The 21,147-nt window shown below is 36.7% G+C and overlaps 1 long non-coding RNA gene across 2 annotated transcripts in view; it reads right to left on the bottom strand.

Annotated features, from left to right (window-relative positions):
• Positions 1-4,322: 4,322 nt before the first annotated feature.
• LOC137488078 (uncharacterized) overlaps positions 4,323-21,147 on the bottom strand; it is a 28,653-nt gene continuing 11,828 nt past the window's right edge. Inside the window, exons 1-6 of one of the 2 annotated variants that reach the window (XR_011006976.2) lie at positions 7,086-7,141; positions 6,647-6,753; positions 5,584-5,710; positions 5,322-5,407; positions 4,967-5,009; positions 4,323-4,869 (exon numbers count right to left, since the gene is read on the bottom strand). This is a non-coding gene — a long non-coding RNA (uncharacterized lncRNA). Of the gene's footprint in view, positions 4,870-4,966; positions 5,010-5,321; positions 5,408-5,583; positions 5,711-6,646; positions 6,754-7,085; positions 7,142-21,147 lie in introns of those variants that run through there. The other variant, XR_012393261.1, reaches the window with a different exon arrangement.

The following is a 21,147-nucleotide window of genomic DNA, read 5'->3' as shown; positions in this document are numbered from 1 at the left end:
TGACTTCTTGTTGATCATTTGGTATCAGAAGTAGCTTATACTGTATGAAGGGCAAAGACCTCTAGATTACTAACCCTACTAACCATAACCAAAATAAAATGTAATCATGCCTTGATTTTTTTTCATTATTTAATTAGGACAGTAAGATCTGACTTTGTATAGACAAAAGTCTTGTCACTTAAAAGAAATAATGTACAGTATTGAATATTAAGTCATAGTGCAGTGTAAAAAGATTTCAAATTATGTACGACTTCCATGAGTTGGAGGACTTCATCCATACATTTCTGCAATGACACAAATAACTTATTAATCATCTGGAATAGCAAATAAAGCGTTCCTGCAGGACTCCCTGAGTTCATCAAGATTCTTTGGATTCAATTTTAATGCCTCCTCCTCCATCTTACCCCAGACTCAATAATGCTCAATAATGTTCATGTCTGGTGACTGGGCTGGTCAATCCTGGAGCACCTTGACCTTCCTTGCTTTCAAGAACTTTAATGTGGAGGCTGAAGTATGAGAAGGAGTGCTATCCTGCTGAAGAATTTGCCTTCTCCTGTAGTTTGTAATGTAGCGGGCTGCACACATGTCTTGATAGCTTAGGCTGTTGATGTTGCCATCCACTCTGCAGATCTCTCGCACAAAGGCTGAATGTAACCCCAAACCATGTTTTTTCTTCAAACTTGACTGATTTCTGTGAGAATCTTGGGTCTATGTGGATTCCAGTAGGTCTTCAGCAGTATTTGTGATGATTGAGATGCAGTTCAACAGGCGATTTATTTGAAAAATCTAACTTTGGCCTTTTTTTAAATGATCAACTAGAAGTTGTTATTATTAGTTATTATCTGTTGCTCTGTATATGTGAATAAAATTTCAAAGTAAATTTTGCACAGTAATTTGCAACAACAGCCCAGACAATATCTTACTTTACACTAAAAATTCCACAACTATTAAAATGTAAAACTATTAAAATTTTTTTGTTTGTTTCAAATGTTTCAATATTGAAAGCTGTTGGAGGAAAGATCAATGTTTTACAAGTACAATGCAGAATAAATTGGGGTTGGTATTTAAATATTTGTTTATTTATGTTTAGAAGTTTAGTGGAGAAGAATTTGTTTTATACACTAGTGCAGTTATGTGGAACAAACTACCAAAATTAATCAAGAAAATAAAAGAGTTGAGGTTTAATGTTTGATAATTATACGTCAGTAAGTAAGCATGGTGGGTGAGTGTGTTTTATTTATATATATATATATATATATATATATATATATATATATATATATATATATATATATATATATATACATATATACATATATATATACATATATACATACACTGTAGTGTGTGTACTGTGTAAAAAATGCTGGGTTCCATACAATCAATTTGTGTTGGGACAATATGAAGGAATTAAAAAACCTTATTTAAAAAAGCCCTCAAGAATTGTGTTGTTTCAGCTTATTTTAAATAAATAGTTTGAACAAACACCATACGTAATTTGTTTTGAGTGGGTAGTGTTTGTTTTATGGATTGGACGGCAATGGAAGTAAAAAAGGTTTTATTTTGTCTTTTTTTTATCCTCGATGGTTTATTTCAAGATGTATGGGATACTTGTATTTTGTACAGGTTGTTTAAATCTGTCAAATAAAAATGCAATTAAATTCAATTTAACAACAACAACAAAAAAAACAAGTTTACAGATATTTTTAACGATATTGTATTCTATTGCTAAATTGATTGTCATCAGTAAATCAGTTTTACGAGAAGAAAAACTGTAAGAGAAACATTTCCATAATTATCAATGGCTTTTTATTTCAGGCTTAACCTTGCTTAAATAATTCTAGCTGAGCAATACTTTGAGTCCATGTGAAATAAGTTTTTTGCAAATTCTAAATTTACAGAAGTCAATTCCAATGCACATGTTTCATGGTGTTTGAAATCATTGTGAATTGGAAACGTCCCAACAACATCAAGTATCAGCTTTTATTAGGTTTCTTTAGCGAAGGTGATTGAGAAAGAGATGGAGGGTGATAAGTATAAATGCTAGAAAAAGACGTTTAAGGTGATGTCCTCAAAGAGTCCCTCAACTGCCTAGAAAAAAAAAATACTGTTACAAATGAGCCAGAAAAACAAATTAAAGGCCAGATATTGTGCATTTCACATTTAATAGGTTTTTTTTTGTGACTATGAAACAGTGGTGAACTACCCAACCGTGAACACCGGCTCTGCAGACATTTGTACAGGCAGACCACACAGCTGTTTTTGTAATGCTAATTTCACTTTCAATTTGTCCAGATTTATCATGCTTTGGAGTACATGTGCTGTAAACCTGCCTAGTGGCTTATCAGGAGTTTCTTCTGTATGCTTAACAAGGGTTTATTTCATAAAATGCATTTATTGAGACATTCGGTACAGATTTATCTTCTCAGGTCATGCATATTTTAAATGTGTTTCTTTTTTATCTAAGCCTCAAATATCATGCCCAATATTTTTGATATTCACTCCTGAGCAAAATCTTTAGAAACATTAGGGGGGAAACATTTCAAGTATTCACATTTTGCGCTGGTGGATCGTAATCAGGTTGTAAGTGCTGCTTTAAAATGACAAATGAAGACTCAAGTGCAACACGTAAAAAACAAAGTTGGACGCAGTAGGTCAAAGTCATTTAAAATTGCTTAAAAGATCCTGAGGGTTATAGGAAAAAAAGAGTCAAGTGGTAGACCCCAAAACATTTCCCCTACACTAAGCCGGAGGATCCGATCGGCTGTCTGAGAAGACACAGGCAGATCCTCAACCCAAGTTAAGGCCCTTACTGATGCTGACTGCAGCCCAAGGCCTAAAAAACAACAACTGGAATTTGCAAGGGAGCACCAAACATGGGACATTGAAAAGTGGAAGAAAGTTTTGCTCTCTGTTGAAAAAAAAAAAAATTAACTTCCAACTTTACTGGCATACTTTACTGGCATACTGGCTTTACTTTTTTTACAGAAAAGTAATGTCAAAAGTGATACATCTCTCCAGTATATGTTTTAAATTTGATAGTAATACACAAAATGAGATTTGTGGAATTGTTAAATAGTTTTTTAATTACTTAATGGTTGTTTCCAATGGTTACAGTAACAGTTATAACTTATTCCATCCAAGTAATTGATTTAGACTACAATTTTGTGAAACCGCAAAAACTTTTAGGACTGATTACAGGATTATTTAAACAGCGTACACACACACACACACACACACACACACACACACACACACACACACACACACACACACACACACACACACACACACACACACACACACAGCAGTGCTGAGTCTTTTTTATACTGATTGTGAACATTGACTTCTTATCATTACTAGCCTTGCCTTCTGTGTTTAAACCTTGCTTTGTTTTGTTTGTTTCACTTTGTCTGCTGCCTGCCTTTTGACCCTCTGCCTGTTTATTGATCATGACTCTAGATTCCCAGTATACATCTGTTTGCCCCATTGTTAACCGTTGCTTGCCTGGCCATTCTGCTAGTAAACCCTACATTTGGATCTGCACTAGAGGTCTGCATTTCCACGGCTGGACCCGACCAGTTTTCTTGTGGCCTGGGAATAAATTTCCATATAAAACGCGAAAGCGGTTGAGAACTCTGGTGTAATTTGAAAGCAGGTGGTCTAACAATATGGTACTCCCAAGAGAAAGAGTGCACGCATTCGCCATAGTGCTGTGTGTGTGTGTGTGTGTGTGTGTGTGTGTGTGTGTGTGTGTGTGTGTGAAAGGGCACTACTGCTTTGCACTAGTGCCCTTTTTGTCTTGTTTGTATGCAGCAGTGTGTGTGTGTGTGTGTGTGTGTGTTTGTGTGAAAGAGGGCACTACTGCTTTGCACTACTGCCCTTTTTGTCTTGTTTGTATGCAGCTGTGTGTGTGTGTGTGTGTAAATGAGAGAGAGCGCGATGATCCGCCATGGTAATAGGCTAACTGTACTCTGTAACATCCAGCTGGGTGTTTTTGGGAGGCCTATATTTAATCGCTATACATTATTCCTTGGCCCAGTATGTGCCTGCTGCGTGGATACACAGCAAAATATGGGGACCCAAAACAACTCTATGGGTGTTAATTTCAACACTTTGAAAGTGTCTCATGGGGTCCACTCAAAACAGAGTTAAATCAACACTTTCAAAAGGGTTGGCATATTGACACCGAAGTAAGGGTTAATTTTAACTCTGGGCAGAGTTAAAATATGTAACTATATTTAACACCGCCTGGTGTAATATATTATTTTATTCAACTCTCTTGAGTGTAAATATGGTAAAAAACTCAAATAGACTGTAAATTACAAAATAAAAAACATTTTATTTGAAAACATTCACCACTTCAACAATTCATTCAGTTTTTAAAATGCAACAATGTCAAATATGCTTTAAATGTTTTATTAGTACAGACAGTATGAACAAAATATGTATGACCAGTGCTCAAAAAGGCTGTTTCAGTCCTTTGGTCCAAACTTGATGTTTCATCAGAGCAATTTGAAAGTTCAATATACAGTATCGTCACTCATAGTTTTCTTCTGAACGCATAGTTTTCTTCTGAAATTACATTTTAAACAACTTGGCGTGCAAATCTTTCACTTCTGGTGTTTCCTTGGTCCTCCAAATCAAACACAGCAGTTTAAATGAAGGTATAAATGCTGTAAACTTGTGTGAAAACAAACTGGAGCTAGGAAATCTCATTAAGCATGTCCTGTGAATGAAGTGCTTCCCAGCCACAGGATGACCTTTTTATCCATGACGATGTAGCAGCTGCTGATCGCTCGTCTGGTGGTTCCTGATGCACGGATATAGGGTGATGCTCTTCTAAGAACTCTTCAAGACTCAGCATGACTAAGATAAATGTTTGAAAACAAATTGCAATCAAATTCTATGATACATTTAAAAGAACATTTAAAGTAAATAAAACATTCAAGAAATCTAAACTCACCTTTTGAAAATCTTCATGTTGATCCACAACTTGACTCTCCCAGCTGGTTGAGGTGACAGGATATGGAAAAGTAGAAAAAACACATATATCACTGTTGGATCTCCAAAAACAATTAGGTTTAACCACTATGACTAGAACTGGAAAACAGGCAGCTGTCTGTCCAGAATCCTGAATTTAACACAACACTTGGAGCAAAATTTAGAGGAGCTTAAAATCTTTTATATCACTTAGTGATGCTGACTTCCCCAAAATATTGGCCACAGTGTAAAATATATTCATAAACCTAAAGTTTTCTGTAAGCGTGTGCGTGTGTGTGTGTGTGTGTGCGTGTGTGCGTGCGTGCATGTTTCTTTACCAGATTCAACTTGTTAGGCCCTTTCAGGACCAGTATTGACGCCACCTTTCCTGGAGTCTAGCAGATGTTTCAGGTCCAAATATAATCTTAAATATTAGGATAAGCAGAAGAGGAAAAGTGCAAAGCAAAGAGCAAAACATTATTTAAGTAACAGTTCACCCACAATACAAAACTTATCACCTTCATGTCATTTGTTATTCTCTAATGCTCTAATACCCTCTCAGCTTATTGTGAAACAAATACAGAACTTTATCAAACATACCTTCATTATTATCACCACATATGACCAAGAAGGTGTGCTTGGTCATTTCACTAACTCTGGAAATACACCATCCGTCTCTAATCAGCCACCGTCACAGGGTCTTGTGTTATTGTATAGAGAACTGTGGCTGTTAAAAAACAACAAAACATTAGTATCTAACACATATGCATAACCTTCAGATAAAAAAGAGAGATGAACATCACAAAGTATGCCTCACACTTTTTCAGATATATTTTGATTCAGATGTTGATTATTGATAATAAATCTACAAATCAAACCCGTATTATCATTAGGCTGCTCAAATATTAATAAGTTGATTAATTTTACAGACAGGTGGCTGTTTACAACGCACTAAATTGTCTTTAATAAAACGGAAATGTTGTGTACAGTACATGCTAAGTTTAGCCTATAGTTTTAAGCACAATATCATGCGGGAGAAAAAGCTTGACTAAGATGTTCCTGACTACAGAAATAGCCTAACTTACTAACGTCAGACATCCCGAGTTGGGAAAAGTCATTTTCGGGGGATACAGAGTTGATTTGCGGGAGGTAGCGGGAGAGATGAGAACCTGAAGAGCAATGGGATGAGTTGCGCGCGACGTACCTAAAGAGCTGGGAGGGATGCGGTGGAGAGGGGTGTGCAAAGTGTTTAATGACCGGGCGGGAGACGCGCGATTTCCGGGAGATTATCATTCATTTGCGGGCATCTACTTGGGCATCTGGGAGTCTCTGTGCATTTGCGGGATAACGTTAACGTTAGTCCCGCAACTTCCGGGAGACTTCTGTAACGTCAAATGTCTGAGAAAGTGCAAACGCGGTTTTTAAAAACATTTAAAGACATTAATGTTAACATTCCGACTTTAATGGTTGTCAACACTTAATATAATTCAAGCGTACGTTATCATGCGAGTCTATGGACTAACGGTATATGGACGGCCACGAATGAACCTGTTTAAAAGGGCTGCGGTGTTTAAAATAACCAAATTAACATACACGGATAACAAACAATCATATGTTTTAGTCAGGAAGCCTTTTACAAGTAAGCATATGTTCATTTACTCACCAGATATGTTTTAGAAACTCTCCAGAGCTCATGGAAACCGTCCTGTGTTGCCGTTAGCATCCGGGCAGAGTAGGCTAGGCTGCTCCGGGGATTCCCTCGCTAGTTTGCTTGGAATTAAAGGAGAAGTGTCGATTTTATTTTACAGATGGGTAACAACGCACAAAAGGGCATTAAGCGTGACAGAAATGTGTTGAACATGAACATTTGATGTTTTTATGCACTATGTATGCGTTAGCATATATAAAAATATTCTTGAAAAGAAGTCAATAGTAACGTTAATGCAGTTAAGCTAGATAACGTTACACAAACGACCATGAATGAACCGCAGAAGTTTAAAATTGTCACTCCATTCTAAAGTTATTAACTTAACAATATGTTTACAACTGAATTTCCTTAAAGAAAGTCAGTAAAATACCAACATTTAGGTAGTTTGACTCACCAGTTGCTGTTCTAAACCTCAGATGGAGAATGGCGTCTGGAAAATTCTTCAGTGACAGGGGCTGCATGAATTCCCGGATGTTGGAAATAACACCACCAAGTGTAAAAAAGATAACTCCTTGATTTCGCACTGAATAAAATCAATTCTAACTCTTATTATATTAATTTATCAAAATCTAACTCTTTAACGTCAACACTTTACTCTGAAATGCTTCAACACCGAGAATTTAACTCTGATGAATTTGCTGTGTAGAAACGTGACCCCCCACCTGCCCCTGAAATCTGAGGGGGGAAAAGGGAAATCAAAAAAACTGAAGGGCATTCCATGGACAAAACATGAGTTGGAAATGTTTAAATTATTTTTATCATCAGCAGATTAAATATGCCTTTCTCCCCTCAATAACATCTTTGGAGAGAGAAAATAGCAGCAGTGAAGGAGATGCAATGACTAGAAGAGAGATGTTGAGGCATTTCTCAAGAGACAGACGGAGAGATAGAAAGAAGAGTAGAGGGCAGAGAGGGAAAATAACAGAGACTGTCTGAGAGAGAGAGAGAGAGAGAGTGAGAGAGAGAGAGAGCAGGGGGTGGGGGGGATAGCTGGAGGATGTTCTATATAACTCATTGACCTCTCAACATCAGCAGCACAAACACACATGATTCCCTCCGAATGAGCACACATGATTGAGAGGTAGGCCTGTAGTAGGACAAGAGGTTAGATAGAACTCAAATGTCAACCAAAATCATTTGTTCCAGTTCCAGCAGCAGACAGATCACTCAGAGCCGTCCTTCATTATATCTGTTCCACCCTTGAGCAAGACACAGATCTTCACTTCTGCTACTGGCAATTCACTATGATGGCTGGATCTCCCTTATGGGCTGTGTACATATGGACAAGTACGTGGAGAGATTGGAAAAGTACGAAGCATAGAATTGCGTGGAGAGGTTTTGACCTGGGCTGGTTACATAAGGTCTGCAGGTTTGAGCTTTGCGAGTTTTGATCCATGAACTAATCACCGCTGAGCTCTTGAGTAAGACCTCAGGTTGCTCTGTGGAGACTGACAGGAGATGTGTTTACATTTATTTATTTAGCAGATGCCTTTATAAAAAAAGTGACTTACAAATGAGAATGTTTGGAACTGAATACTCAAATAAAGATGCTATTTTTCAGAAAAAAAACACCGTTTCAAAATTGCATTAAGCAAAATAGAATTTGCAATGGTGTCCAAGGCATAAGTCCCTGATGAATAAAGGGACGAAGGAAAAAGAATGAATGAACCTTTCATTCTTATACACCACCAGAAAACAACCAGCACATGACTGATTGCATGATAATAGTTGTACTTCAAAAGACAGGAGCATCAGTCTGATAATGAAAACGCTAACAGTGCTTTCCTTTTAGCATGCTTGAAAACGTCTTTCATGATTAACCTCGTGTGATTGTAAATAAGAGGAAAAACAGATGCCTGAACAGATGAAAGCATTTAGCACAAAGAAAGACTGAGGAGTGAACCAGTGAAATAACATGCCTAATCATGCTTTTACTGAATGACACTTCAATCATGTTGTTTGTGAAGCCCATTTCCTTCATAAAAAATGTGTATGTGATGAAAAGTGGCTCACAGGGGTGTATTTCAGCACCATGGACAGCAAACAGAGAACACATCAAAGAGGTTTAACATAAACAACAGTCTGAATGATGCATGTTTCCCTAAAGAAAAACCTGTTTGGAAACAACCATTATGTCTGAAGTTTATTTGCTTGGAAACAAGCAGAATTAACTTCAATTACACACTTCACTTTCAAGTCTTGGCATAAAGAAAACTATACAACTCAGGCTCATTGGAAATATGTGCCTGAGCCAACAATATAACATGTTAAAAAAAAACATTCTAGACACATTAATTCACGTGGCTTTAAAATGTGACTTGGACACCAATGCAAATTATTCATTCATTAATTTTCCTTTGGCTTAGTCTCTTTATTCATCAGGGGTTGCCACAGCGGAATGAACAACCAACTTATGCAGCATATGTTTTACACAGCGAATGCCCTTCAAGCTGCAACCCAGTACTGGGAAACATCTATTCGCACTCATTTACACTCATACACTGTGGCCAATTTAGTTTATCCACCTATATCTTTGGACAGTGGGGGAAACTGGAGGACCTGGAGGAAATCCAAATAGACACTGGGAGAATATGCAAACTCTACACAGAAATGCCAACTGACTCAGCCGGGAATCGAACCAGTGACCTTCTTGTTGTGAGACAACCGTGTCGCTGCCTAAGTTTTACTAAATATAAAATACTTATCTCCGGGTATGTTTTGTTGCACGTTTCATATGGCAAATCCACTAGATGGCGCTCTCTACATTTTTTCAATCTGAAATTCATTACTTAAGATTTACATTTATTGCTTAACATTTTGCTATTGATAACATTTTAACCTTATTGGTTTGAGACTTCCAGTATAATTCACTTTCACTGTTTTTTAATTGTAAAGAAGAGATTATTGTGCTGCTCAATGTTGCAAACTCGTATTTTTTATGTTTAACATAAAATTACAATCAGTAACATGTTTCAGATTTGCAAAAAAAATGCAGATATTACACTTTAGTGGATTTATAATTTAAAATGTGCAGCGAGACGTACTCGGAGCAATGCATTTTTAGTTATATAAGTACAAGTTATATAAACTACCTGACAAAAGTCTTGTCGCCTTTCCAAGTTTTAGGAACAACAAATAATAGCTTGACTTCTAGTTGATAATTTGATATCAGAAGTGGCTTATATGAGAAACCTCTAGATTACTAATTAAACCTAATTAAAACAAAATATGATCATGCCTTATTTTTTAATTATTTAATGAGGACAGTAAAGTCTGACTTTGCTTAGACAAAAGTCTTGTGTTGCAGTGGAAAAAGAATGAATATTGTGTATGACTCCCATGAGCTTGGAGGACTGCATCCATACATGTCTGCAATGACTTAAATAACTTACTAATAAAGTCATCTGGAATGGCAAAGAAAGCGTTTTTCCAGGACTCCCAGAGTTCATTAGGATCATTGGGATTCAATGCCTCCTCCATCTTACCCCAAGAAATGCTCAATATTGTTCATCTCTGGTGACTGGGCTGGCCAATCCTTGAGCAACTTGATCTTCTTTGCATTTAGAAACATTGATGTGGAGGCAAGTATGAGAAGGAGCGCTATCCTGCTGAAAAATTTGCCCTCTCTTGTAATTCGTAATGTAATGAGCAGCACAAATGTCTTGATAACTCAGGCTGTTGATGTTTCCATCCTCTGCAGATCTCTCGCACACCATTCACACTGAATGTAACCCAAAACCATGATTTTTTCCTTCACCAAACTCATGCAGTTCAACAGATGATTCATCAGAAACATTTACCTTCTGACACTTTTCCAAATGATTAACTACAAGTCAAACTATTATTTGTTGCTCTTACAACTGGGATCGACGACAAGACTTTTGTAAGGTAGCGTATTTCCAGTGAGTCTGTTGTTTCCAGTCATATACAGATTTGTGAAAGTTTATTTGTCATTATTAGGTTGAACATTCAAAAAATGCCAATGCATACACTTGAACTTTCCAGCGGGCACCTTGATGTCAACATGTCATCAAAAAACATATCAAGATGCAAATCGAATTGATGTCAAAATCTTGATGTCCATTTGACATCAACACATTGATGCCCTTTTGACCACCCACATAACAACATAAAGTATTCTAATATTAGAAAAGTTTTATTTATCTGAAAGCTTCAATTCCAGATTTTAAATTTACACTGAATTCTGTAACTATTATTGCCTGTAAACTACCTTGATGTCAAAACGACATCAAATTGACATCTAAAATTGTTGTCAAAAACATAAAAAAAAATAACTTTTAGACAGTTTTGTAATCTTTTTTCTGATGTATTTTTTGACACCAATGTTATAGACGTCAATTTGATGTTGTTTTGATATTAATTTAGTCAATTCCCATTAAATCGATTTGCATTTTTGTGTTTTTTGACATCAATATGGCCACTGGGTTAGATGTCCCCAGTTAAAGTTAATAAACATGGTCAAAAGAGATCGATTAAAACACCAAAACAGAAATATGTCTCCTTCATCTACTTGTGATCTGATCTGAAATCCATCTTAATACCATCTCAATAAATGAACTAGGCATATCAATCCAGGCAAACATCTATCTTTTCATTCTCCTCGCTCAACTCCCTCATGTCTTTCAGATCTCCTTTCTGTCCTTTCCCCCTTCTCCTCAAATTGCTCTCCTCTCTCGGCTTGTCCTACATTAATACTGCTCTCCTTTCGCCTCATCTCTTATTTCTCAAATCATCCTCGTCCTCTTCCTTTTCTCATCTGCTCGTTTCATTTCCTCCTCTTTCCTATTCATAATGCAACTTTGATTTTTCCCATTTCCTTTTATTTCCCCTCCTCTTTTCATTTTGCTTTCAGTTTTAGCACACCTATTTCCATCCATCCATCCCTCCAAGCCCTCACGGCATTTCTTTTGTTTTCATTCCTCATTCCTTCTCCTTCAGTCCTTATTCAATCCGTCCACTTTTCCTGCTTGAGCTTCTCATTCTCTGTTCTTGTCTCAAGGTGGCATTCCTTCCTCTAATCACTTTCACACTCCATTGATCTTCTCTCTCTCTTTGCTTTGACCCTCTTGTACGATTCGTCTGTGTGACAGTGCCGGGTTGAGGAGCAAAGCCTCCCATTACCTTCTGAAAAATTAATTCATGTTGAGTTTTGTTGGGTTTGGTGGCAAACCCCTGTGGCTCAGAGTCTCCTTGTATTAACATATCAGCCATTTCATTACATGCTTTGGAATGTGAGGGACATTTAAGTTAAAGCCACGTCATGTAATTCTTCTTAAAGTCTTGGGTTAGGTGTAAACAGCCTAATGAATTTAATTAAGCGATGTATATTCTGATTTTTGTTAATATGTTAAAATATTTGTGGGGTATTTAGAAGTTCACTGTTAAGGATTTTTGTAAATTATATAGATACACTGATATATAGATCTGACAAAAGTCTTTTTGTCGATCTCAGTTGTAAGAGCAACAAATAATAACTTGACTTCTGTTGATTAATTGTGGCAGAAGGTAGATTTTTCTGATGAATCATCTGTTTAACTGCATCCCAATCATCACAAATACTGTCACGACTCTTAGACAAGGAGGATCCAGATGCGAGTATTTTAATGAACAGAGGACACACGAAAGTTCAAACAAAAGAGAGCCACAGACCACAACGAAGACATCAAACAGACAGCGGAGGATACTGGGAGACAACAGTCAGGAACAAGGACAGACAAGGACAACAAACGGACTGATAACCAGCACATACCACAGGAGGAATTATATAGCCAGCCAAATGAGGTTCAGCTGGAGGATGATAAGTCAGCTGATCCTAGCACGCTGTCAGCACAAAAGGTAAACAAACACACACCCTCACGCATGACAACACACAAGGCATGATACATAACATACAGGAGGAACACACAGATCCATAAACCGTGACAAATACTGCAGAAGACCTATTGGAACCCACATAGACCCAATATTCTCACAGAAATCAGTCATGTTTGGTGAAGGAAAAATTATGGTTTGGGGTTACATTCGGTATGAGGGCGTGCGAGAGATCTGCAGAGTGGATGGCAACATTAACAGCCTGAAGTATCAAAACATTTATGAAACCATTGCATTACAAACCACAGGGCAGGGCAAATTATTCAGCAGGATAGCGCTCCTTCTCATACATAGCCTCCACATCAAAGTTCCTGAACACAAAAAAAGGTCAATGTGCTCCAGAATTGGCCAACCCAGTCACCAGACATGAACAATATTGAGCATGTCTGGGGTAAGATGAAAGAGGATGCATTGAACATGAATCCAAAGAATCCTGATGAACTCTCGGAGTCCTGCAAGAACTTTCTTTGCCACTTATGATACCAAATGATCAATTAGAATTCAGGTTATTATTTGTTGTTCCTAAAACTTATATAGACTTTTGTCAGGTAGTGTATTTAACTGTCATATGAACGGTATTTCACTGTGGGACCATTATGCAGTATGTTGCTGTATTTTAGATTACAGTATATTTTACAGTAAGGCTATATAATACTGTAAATACAAATAGAGCAGGATAAATGATGCTGTAAATGTGGTGTTTTTGCTGAAATTGTTAACTGTAATCCACTCATAGTAACATCTTTGATTACTCTGAATTACTGTATAATACTGTGCTAATTATTACGGGGGTTTTAAAGGATTCACCTTAAAGGGATAATTTGCTCATTTACTCACACTGAATTGTTTCTAAACTTTTATGAATTTTTGTATTCTGTTGAATACAACACGGTGGCTCAGTGGTTAACACTTTCACCTCACAGCAAGTAGGTCGCTGGTTAGAGCAATGGCTGAGCTAGTTGGCATTTCTGTGTGGAGTTTGCATGTTCACGTGGGTTTTCATTCAAGTACTCCGGTTTCCCCCACAGTCCAAAGACATGCGGTGTAAGGGAATTGGGTAAAGGAAATTGCTGTGAATGTGGGAGTAGTTGAATGCTTCTCAGTGCTGGGTTGCAATTGAAAGGGCATCCGCTGCGTAAAACATCTGCCGGAGAAGTTGGCGGTTCATTCTGCTGTGGTGACCCCTGATAAATAAAAGACTAAGCTAAAGGAAAATGAATGAATGAATTCTGTTGATTACAAAACAAAATATTCTGAAGAATGTTGGGGAATAGCAGCCACTGACATCAATAGTAAGAAAAAAACACTATGGAAGTCAATGGCTTCTTTTCCTCAACATCCTTCTGAATATATTTCTTTGTGTTCAACAGAAGAAAGAACCTCAAACCGGTTTGGAACAAGTTAAGTGTTAGTAAATGATAAGAAATTTGTTATTTTTTGTTATTTTTGTGTAAGCTTGTCTCTTCAAGCTTAGGTAACAGTTATAGTAAAGAATTGAGTCATAATATTTAAACTAAAACCATAAAACTGAAACGGCTTTTAAAAACCAGAGGACACTCTACAGTTTGATAAATATTGCTGCTGTTGGACAACATAATGTATTTTTGAGGCTATTAGTTGAGAATGTAGTTGTTTAGATTGCATCTATATCGTTTATTTATAAGGATATGCTGCCTACTTTAAAATATTTATAACTTTGAAGATTCAATGCATCGGCCACGATCAGCGTGTCTGAGCAGACTAAAAAAAGTGACGGTTGATGTTTCGCCACAAGATGCCAACAGAGAACGCATACTTCCTTATAGGGAGAAAAGCGTATTCTCAACATGAGTTTCATACTACAGCTGAGCAAATCCTTATAAAAAAAGTAATTAACATTCTAAGTCGATCTCTCTCTTTTGTATGTTGTAGCGCTGTATTTATACCACAGAAACTGGTAGTGTTTGCTTTGCTTTGGTTTTTTGGGGCTAATTATTTTATTGTGATCTTCTGTTGCAACAGAGAAATACTGGGAAATCTTTGTAGACTGATGGCATTTCATGACGTTCAGCCTTATAATCTTAAAATGGGAGCAAAATCACCAGTTTTGTCATCATTTTGGACATTAAGCTATAGAGGATTATTTAAACACTACTCCCTGTAACTGTTTTATGAACGCAATATCACATGAGTAGCAGTGTGATATGTCTGTATTTTGTCACTGGTAGGGGCTTGCATTAGGAGGCCTGCAGCCTCAAGCCAACGCTGCTACTCATGTGATATTGCTCATAAATGTAATATTATAAGATATTTTATATGGATATATGTAAATCTATAAATATTTATGTAATTATGATTGTTCAACAATGATAGTAAAATAAAGTGCTCAGCATTGAGTACACCCCATTTTAAAAATGAATATTTTTATCAATTTCTCAGTGAATATAGGCCAAATATATTGGTGCATTTAAACAAAACATTTATTAAACAAATATATTTATTCAAATAATATTTTAGTCACCAAACGTATTTGAAAATTGAAAGATAATACAATTAAATTCAAGCAAAATATTGAAAAAAATTACAAACTACAAAATTTAAACAATTTTTCCCTTTTTTTTTTTTTTTTTGCTTCTTTTTTAAAATTTGCATTTAATATTTTTCTATTACATATACTTTTGGGTGTACTAGTTTTTGGACCGTTACCGTAAGTTATTTTGTTAAATATGCTCCAGATTTGGCTTCAGTACTGACTGTATATGCACAAATATAATATTGTATAGCTTCCTATTAAAAATATGAATTTATAAGATAGCTTTGTGAGGGGTTTACTTATGCTGGCACTGTATATGTTTTAATAAACTTTAAAAAAATGTATTAAACTTTTACTGAACTAAAAATAAAATAAGCTGTTTTAAACGCATGCATTTTGTCACATGCTGAAAAAAAAAACACCCTTAAAATAAACTATGAATACATCAAATGCTTGAAATGCATTAAAAAGTGCTGCGTTATTTATATTTTCTCTTAAATCTGCAGAACATTGCTTTTGCATATTTGCATTTTGCTGAGATTTAGGGCCACCCAAATATTTCCTGATCCCGCTGTGTTATTTTATAACTATCAAAAGTTGATTTTCCGCCGCCGCTGAGCAAACACCCTCTCCAACTTTAAATGAGAAGTGGATCTAGTGTGATGATTTTAGATGAGGCTGATGCAGTGCTGCTCCCGACTTTATGAATGCATTTGCATCTCAATCAAGCGCGATGCGAGGACATTTCTGTGTGGATTGTGTCCCTGTCCATCAATATGCCGCTAGTCAGCCAGAGAGAAAGAAGAGAGAGGGGGAAAAAATCAACTCTGCATCTGCTTGGGGGAGAAAGAGATAGAGAGGAAGAGCGAGGAGAAAAAAAATAGTGAGCGTGGACAACAAGAGATTTAATTAGATAATGACATGTTTCTGCGGTATCTCTGCTGTCAAAAAGCCTGTCTTTTGTTGGACGCTGGCGAATAGCAGCTGTGAACGTGGAGCTCCGCTGTGTTTTACATGCCATCCTGGAGCTTTGCCAGAGTCCATTAAATTCCCCTTGGTGTGTCTGGCATTAAAGGGGACATATCATGAAAATCTGTCTTCTCAGAGTGATGTAATCGTGTCCCCAGAAAACATGAAAAGGACAATTTGGTAACTATGTTTTGGTTTCTTTTTACTTCAAACTTATGGAAACGTGCCATTTTAATAAAACCTAGGTAGGAAGGGGAATTAATTGAATATTACAGCCAACACTTCATGCTTGTGTTGGAAAATGTATATTTATCATGGAAAAGTTTAAATCTTATGTGATGTTCAGGATGTTTTTATCCACTCTGGGGTGAATTTGAGTCTTAATTTGGCCACAACTTTCCCTGTGATTCAGCAAATGGAATGATTTTGGTGACAAATCTTATTTTGACACATATTCTGGGAAAATGCTTTGAAAGTTTTTGAAAGTTTAACAATACACTCTGGGGAAATTGACTTTCGTTATGTTAGTGGCTGTTTTTGCCCCATCGACTTCCACATGTAATTACATTTTTTAATTCACGTTTTTGACAAATTTATAATTTTTTATTGTTCATCATCATCAGTTGGCAGTATTAACCTTCAGATAAGCCAGTACAAAAATGTTTCTGGCTTTTATTTGGAGTTCTATGGAGTAAAAAAGCAGATTATTGTGTGCATGCATAAATACACTTACTCTGTTCTGAGATCTGAGGGGCTTATTTTGATTTTCTCAAACATATCAAGGTAAGAGCGCAAAGGTTTCTGTCACACTCTCACATGTACCCCATATACCCATATAATTTTTATCCATAATTAATATTATGTATGACTCCCATGAGATTGGATGACTGCATCCATACATCTCTGCAATAACTCATATTAATTAATTAATTAATTAATTAATTAATTAATTAATTAATTAATTAATTAATTAATAACTTATTAATCTAAGTCGCCTGGAATGACAAAGAAAGTGTTCTTGCAGGACTCCCAGAGTCTAACAAAATTCTTTGGATTCACCTCCAATGCCTTCTCCTTCATCCTACCCCAGACATGCTCAATAATGTTCATATCTGGTGATTGGGCTGGCCAATCCTGGAGCACCTTGACTTCCTTTGCTTTCAGGAACTTTGATGTGAAGGCTGAAGTATGATAAGGAGCGCTAACCTGCTGAAGAATTTGCCCTCTCCTGTGGTTTGTAATGTAATGGGCAGCATAAATGTCTTGATACGTCAGGCTGTTGATGTTGTTATGCACTCTACTAGATCTCTCGCATGCCCCCATACTGAATGTAACCCCAAACCTTGATTTCTCCTTCACCAAACTTGACTGATTTCTATTAGAATGGTGGGCCCATGCTGGTTCCTATAGGTGTTCTGCAGTATTTGTGATGATTGGGATGCAGTTCAACAGATTCATCAGAAAAATCTCTCTGCCACGTTTCCAAATGATCAACTAGAAGTCAAGTTATTATCTGTTGCTAATACAACTGGGATCGACAACAAGACTTTTGTCAGGTAGTGTAGATACTGCATATTGACTTTATTTTTATTTCAATATGTTGATTTACCTCCTACTGAAATGGAATATTGAAAAGGGGTGGGGCATTTTTCATGCATAATTCTCTCATAGCTAATTAACATTAAGATGGGAGTGGTTAAGAATATTGGGGCTGAAGGACTCCAACCATGGAAGCAAACAGACTTTGATTAATTGACTTAAGATTAATTGTTCATCTAAAAAATAACAATGTGTGCTAGGCTGCTAGCAAAATACATTCAAATTTAAGGCTGTAATCTTTTACTGGTCATTTCTGACTTTCCAACATGAGATTTGATTGCTTTGTTGTTTCTTCTGGAATGCAGTAGCTTATTTGCATCTAAAGGGAAACGCATAAACATGTTTTTCTGCACACGTATGGGCAACTCTGACAAGTTGTAAACAATGGTCTTTGTGGTATTTTGAGCTGAAGCTTCACTGACACATTCTGGGGATGACAGAGATTTATATTACATGCTATGAAGTGGGCTATAGCATGACATCTTTAAGCAGAGGAGCCCCAGTTTGGGAGGAGATGATTCTCTTTAAAGAGGAAGGTCACAATTGTCAGTCTTTGAGCCTGTCTGATTAGTAATCACTGGGCTCACTCTCTGCCCCCCCCCCCCCCCCTTTTTCTCACTCTGCTCTTTCTCTCTCTCTATTTCTCTCTCTCTCTCTCTCTGCCAAAGATACTCTAATTGTCCAGTCTGTTTAATCAGGGCTTGATTCTTTGGCTATCTCAACCTCATCCCACCAGTCCGCCTTCAAAGGACACACACACACAGGTGGCTGGAATTATTATGGCATTAAGAAAGTAATTTGAGGATCATATAAAGACCTTCCGACCTTTTGATGTGCAATATTGAGATAAGAAAAAAAAAAGGAAAGAAAGAAAAGCCACTGCTGTCTACACAGTCTACACATTGATGTTTGATTTCAAGACATGTTAATTAATTAATTAATTCATTCATTTTATCAAATTGCATTAAAATTATAATACTGTAAATCATTACATTTTAATTGTAAATCGCAATAAAAAAAACACACACACACACACACACACACACACACACACACACACACACACACACACACACACACACACACACACACACACACATATATATATATATATATATATATATATATATATATATATATATATATATATATATATATATATAATAAAATGTAACCACAATTTACCACTTACTAAAATAACTACAACAATTATAATTATTATTATAGTTGTTGTTTTATATTATTAAAATGATTATTATAATAATAACATGTAACTATAATTAACACCAAAACAAGAATCATTGGATGACATTCATTCATTCATTTTCTTATCGGCTTAGTACCTTTATTAATCCGGGGTTGCCACAGCGGAATAACCCGCCAACTTATCCAGCAAGTTTGACGCAGTGAATGGCCTTCCAGCCACAACCCATCTCTGGGAAACATCCACACACACATTCACACACACACACACACACTCATACACTACGGACAATTTAGCTTACCCAATTAACCTGTACCGCATGTCTTTGGACTGTGGGGGAAAATGGAGCACCCGAAGGAAACCCACGCAAACGCAAGGAGAACATGCAAACTCCGCACAGAAACGCCAACTGAGCCAAGGCTTGACCCAGTAACCTTCTTGCTGTGAGGATTGGATGACATAAAAAAAAATGCTTTAAAACGTTTTAAATGCTTTCTTTATACTTTGGCACTATTCTTTTTATCACTATTACAAATTTGTCAGCAAGAGGAGACAATATAATAATACTTGGTATGATTGTTTATTCTTTTTTAAATACAGACCATAATAAGTATGTCATTCCACTTTTACATAAATATGCTGAATGTTAATAAAACATTATTATACACATATTTTGACGGGTTTTTGGCAAATATTTGACATATTAATGATGCTAAAAATACTTTACTTGCCTTTAATATGCTTTTATGTATACAGTCTTATGCAAAAGTTTGGCCACCCCTGATCAGTTTTATATAATGTAATGTAATGTGTATTTATGTAGCACATTTATTGTGTATATTGGGGGAGGGGGGATCTCTCCACACCACCACCAGTGTGCAGCATCCACTTGGATGATGTGACGGCAGCACAGGACAACAGCGCCAGTGCACTCACCACACACCAGCTATGTGGAGTGGAGAGACAGTGATAGAGCCAATTTGGTGGAAAGACGAATTATAACTGCAAGAAATTTCATTTGGATATATTTTATACCCTAGGGCAAAAGGAACATGTCAGTTCAGACATAAAATGTATTTAATCACCAGATGCAATACAATTTAAGCTAAAAAACAAAAACAAAACAAAACAAAACAAAAAAAAAAAAAAAATTGTGCACCCCAGCAGAATAATGACATCAATCTTTTGTACGGACACCTTTTGCTGAAATAAAAGCCTGTGGACTTACAATCAAGCATAAGTCCCCAAACTCTTGCTCAAGGCATTTTTGAACCTCTCTTCCTTGCAAAATGTCTCCAGTTCAATCAGGTTTGATGGGTGTCGAGCATGAACGGCCCTTTTCCATTCAATCCATGGATTTTTGATGATGTTCAAGTCTGAGAACTGGGATGGCCATTCTAGAACATTGTATCGTGTCTGAGCATGAATTCCTTGGTAAATCTGGAACTGTTCTTTGGGTCATTGTGCTGCTGAAACATCCAAACCTGTCTTAACTTCAGTCTCCTGAATGATTCCTGAACATTTCTTCCTCAGAATCTGCTGACGCTGGGTGGAATCCATGCGACCTTTAACTCTGACAAAGTGTCCAGTATCTGTGCTTGCCACACATCCGTACAGCATGATGAACCCTCCACCATATTTTACAGTAGAGAGCAGGTACTTCTCCTAGAATGCTCTGTTATTTTTCCACCATGCAAAGCATCTATGGTTGTGGCATCTGTTCACGATATACATTTTCTAAAATGATTTAGGCTTGTCCAGATGAGCCTTTGCATACCTCAAACAATTCTTAGGAAAGGCTTTTCTGCATCACCTTTCATTGAGCTGTTCTTTGTGAAGACTGCACTGGACTGTGGAACGATGTACAATGACATTATTAGCTGGAAGATGTTGCTGGAGCTCTTTGGAGGTGGTCTGTGGTTTTGTTTGTGCCTATTCTAACCATTCTTCGCCTTTGCCTTTCAGATATTTTTCTTGGTCTAGCACATCTTTCCTTCACAACAACTGTTCCTGTGACCTTCCATTTTCTTACTATATTTCAAACTGTGGAGATAGAAATGTTAAACCTTTGTGTAGCTTTTTGCGTCCTTCTCCTAATTTGTGTTGACAAATTATCTGAGTTTCTAGGTCATTAGGAAGTATTTTTGAGGTTCCCATGTTGCTACTTTCAGGTTTACAATAATGAGAAGCACAAGTAGCAGTCAGGTATGTTGAATATCCTTTTTCATGATTGGTTGCACTTTTGTTAGGATTGTTAAGGTTCACTGAGTCACTCAAATA

This window comes from Danio rerio, chromosome 17 (genome assembly GCF_049306965.1).
Source record: "Danio rerio strain Tuebingen ecotype United States chromosome 17, GRCz12tu, whole genome shotgun sequence".
NCBI classification, from domain to species: domain Eukaryota; kingdom Metazoa; phylum Chordata; class Actinopteri; order Cypriniformes; family Danionidae; genus Danio; species Danio rerio.
Note: the sequence above shows the minus strand (reverse complement) of the source record. Positions and strands in the feature narration are given on the sequence as shown.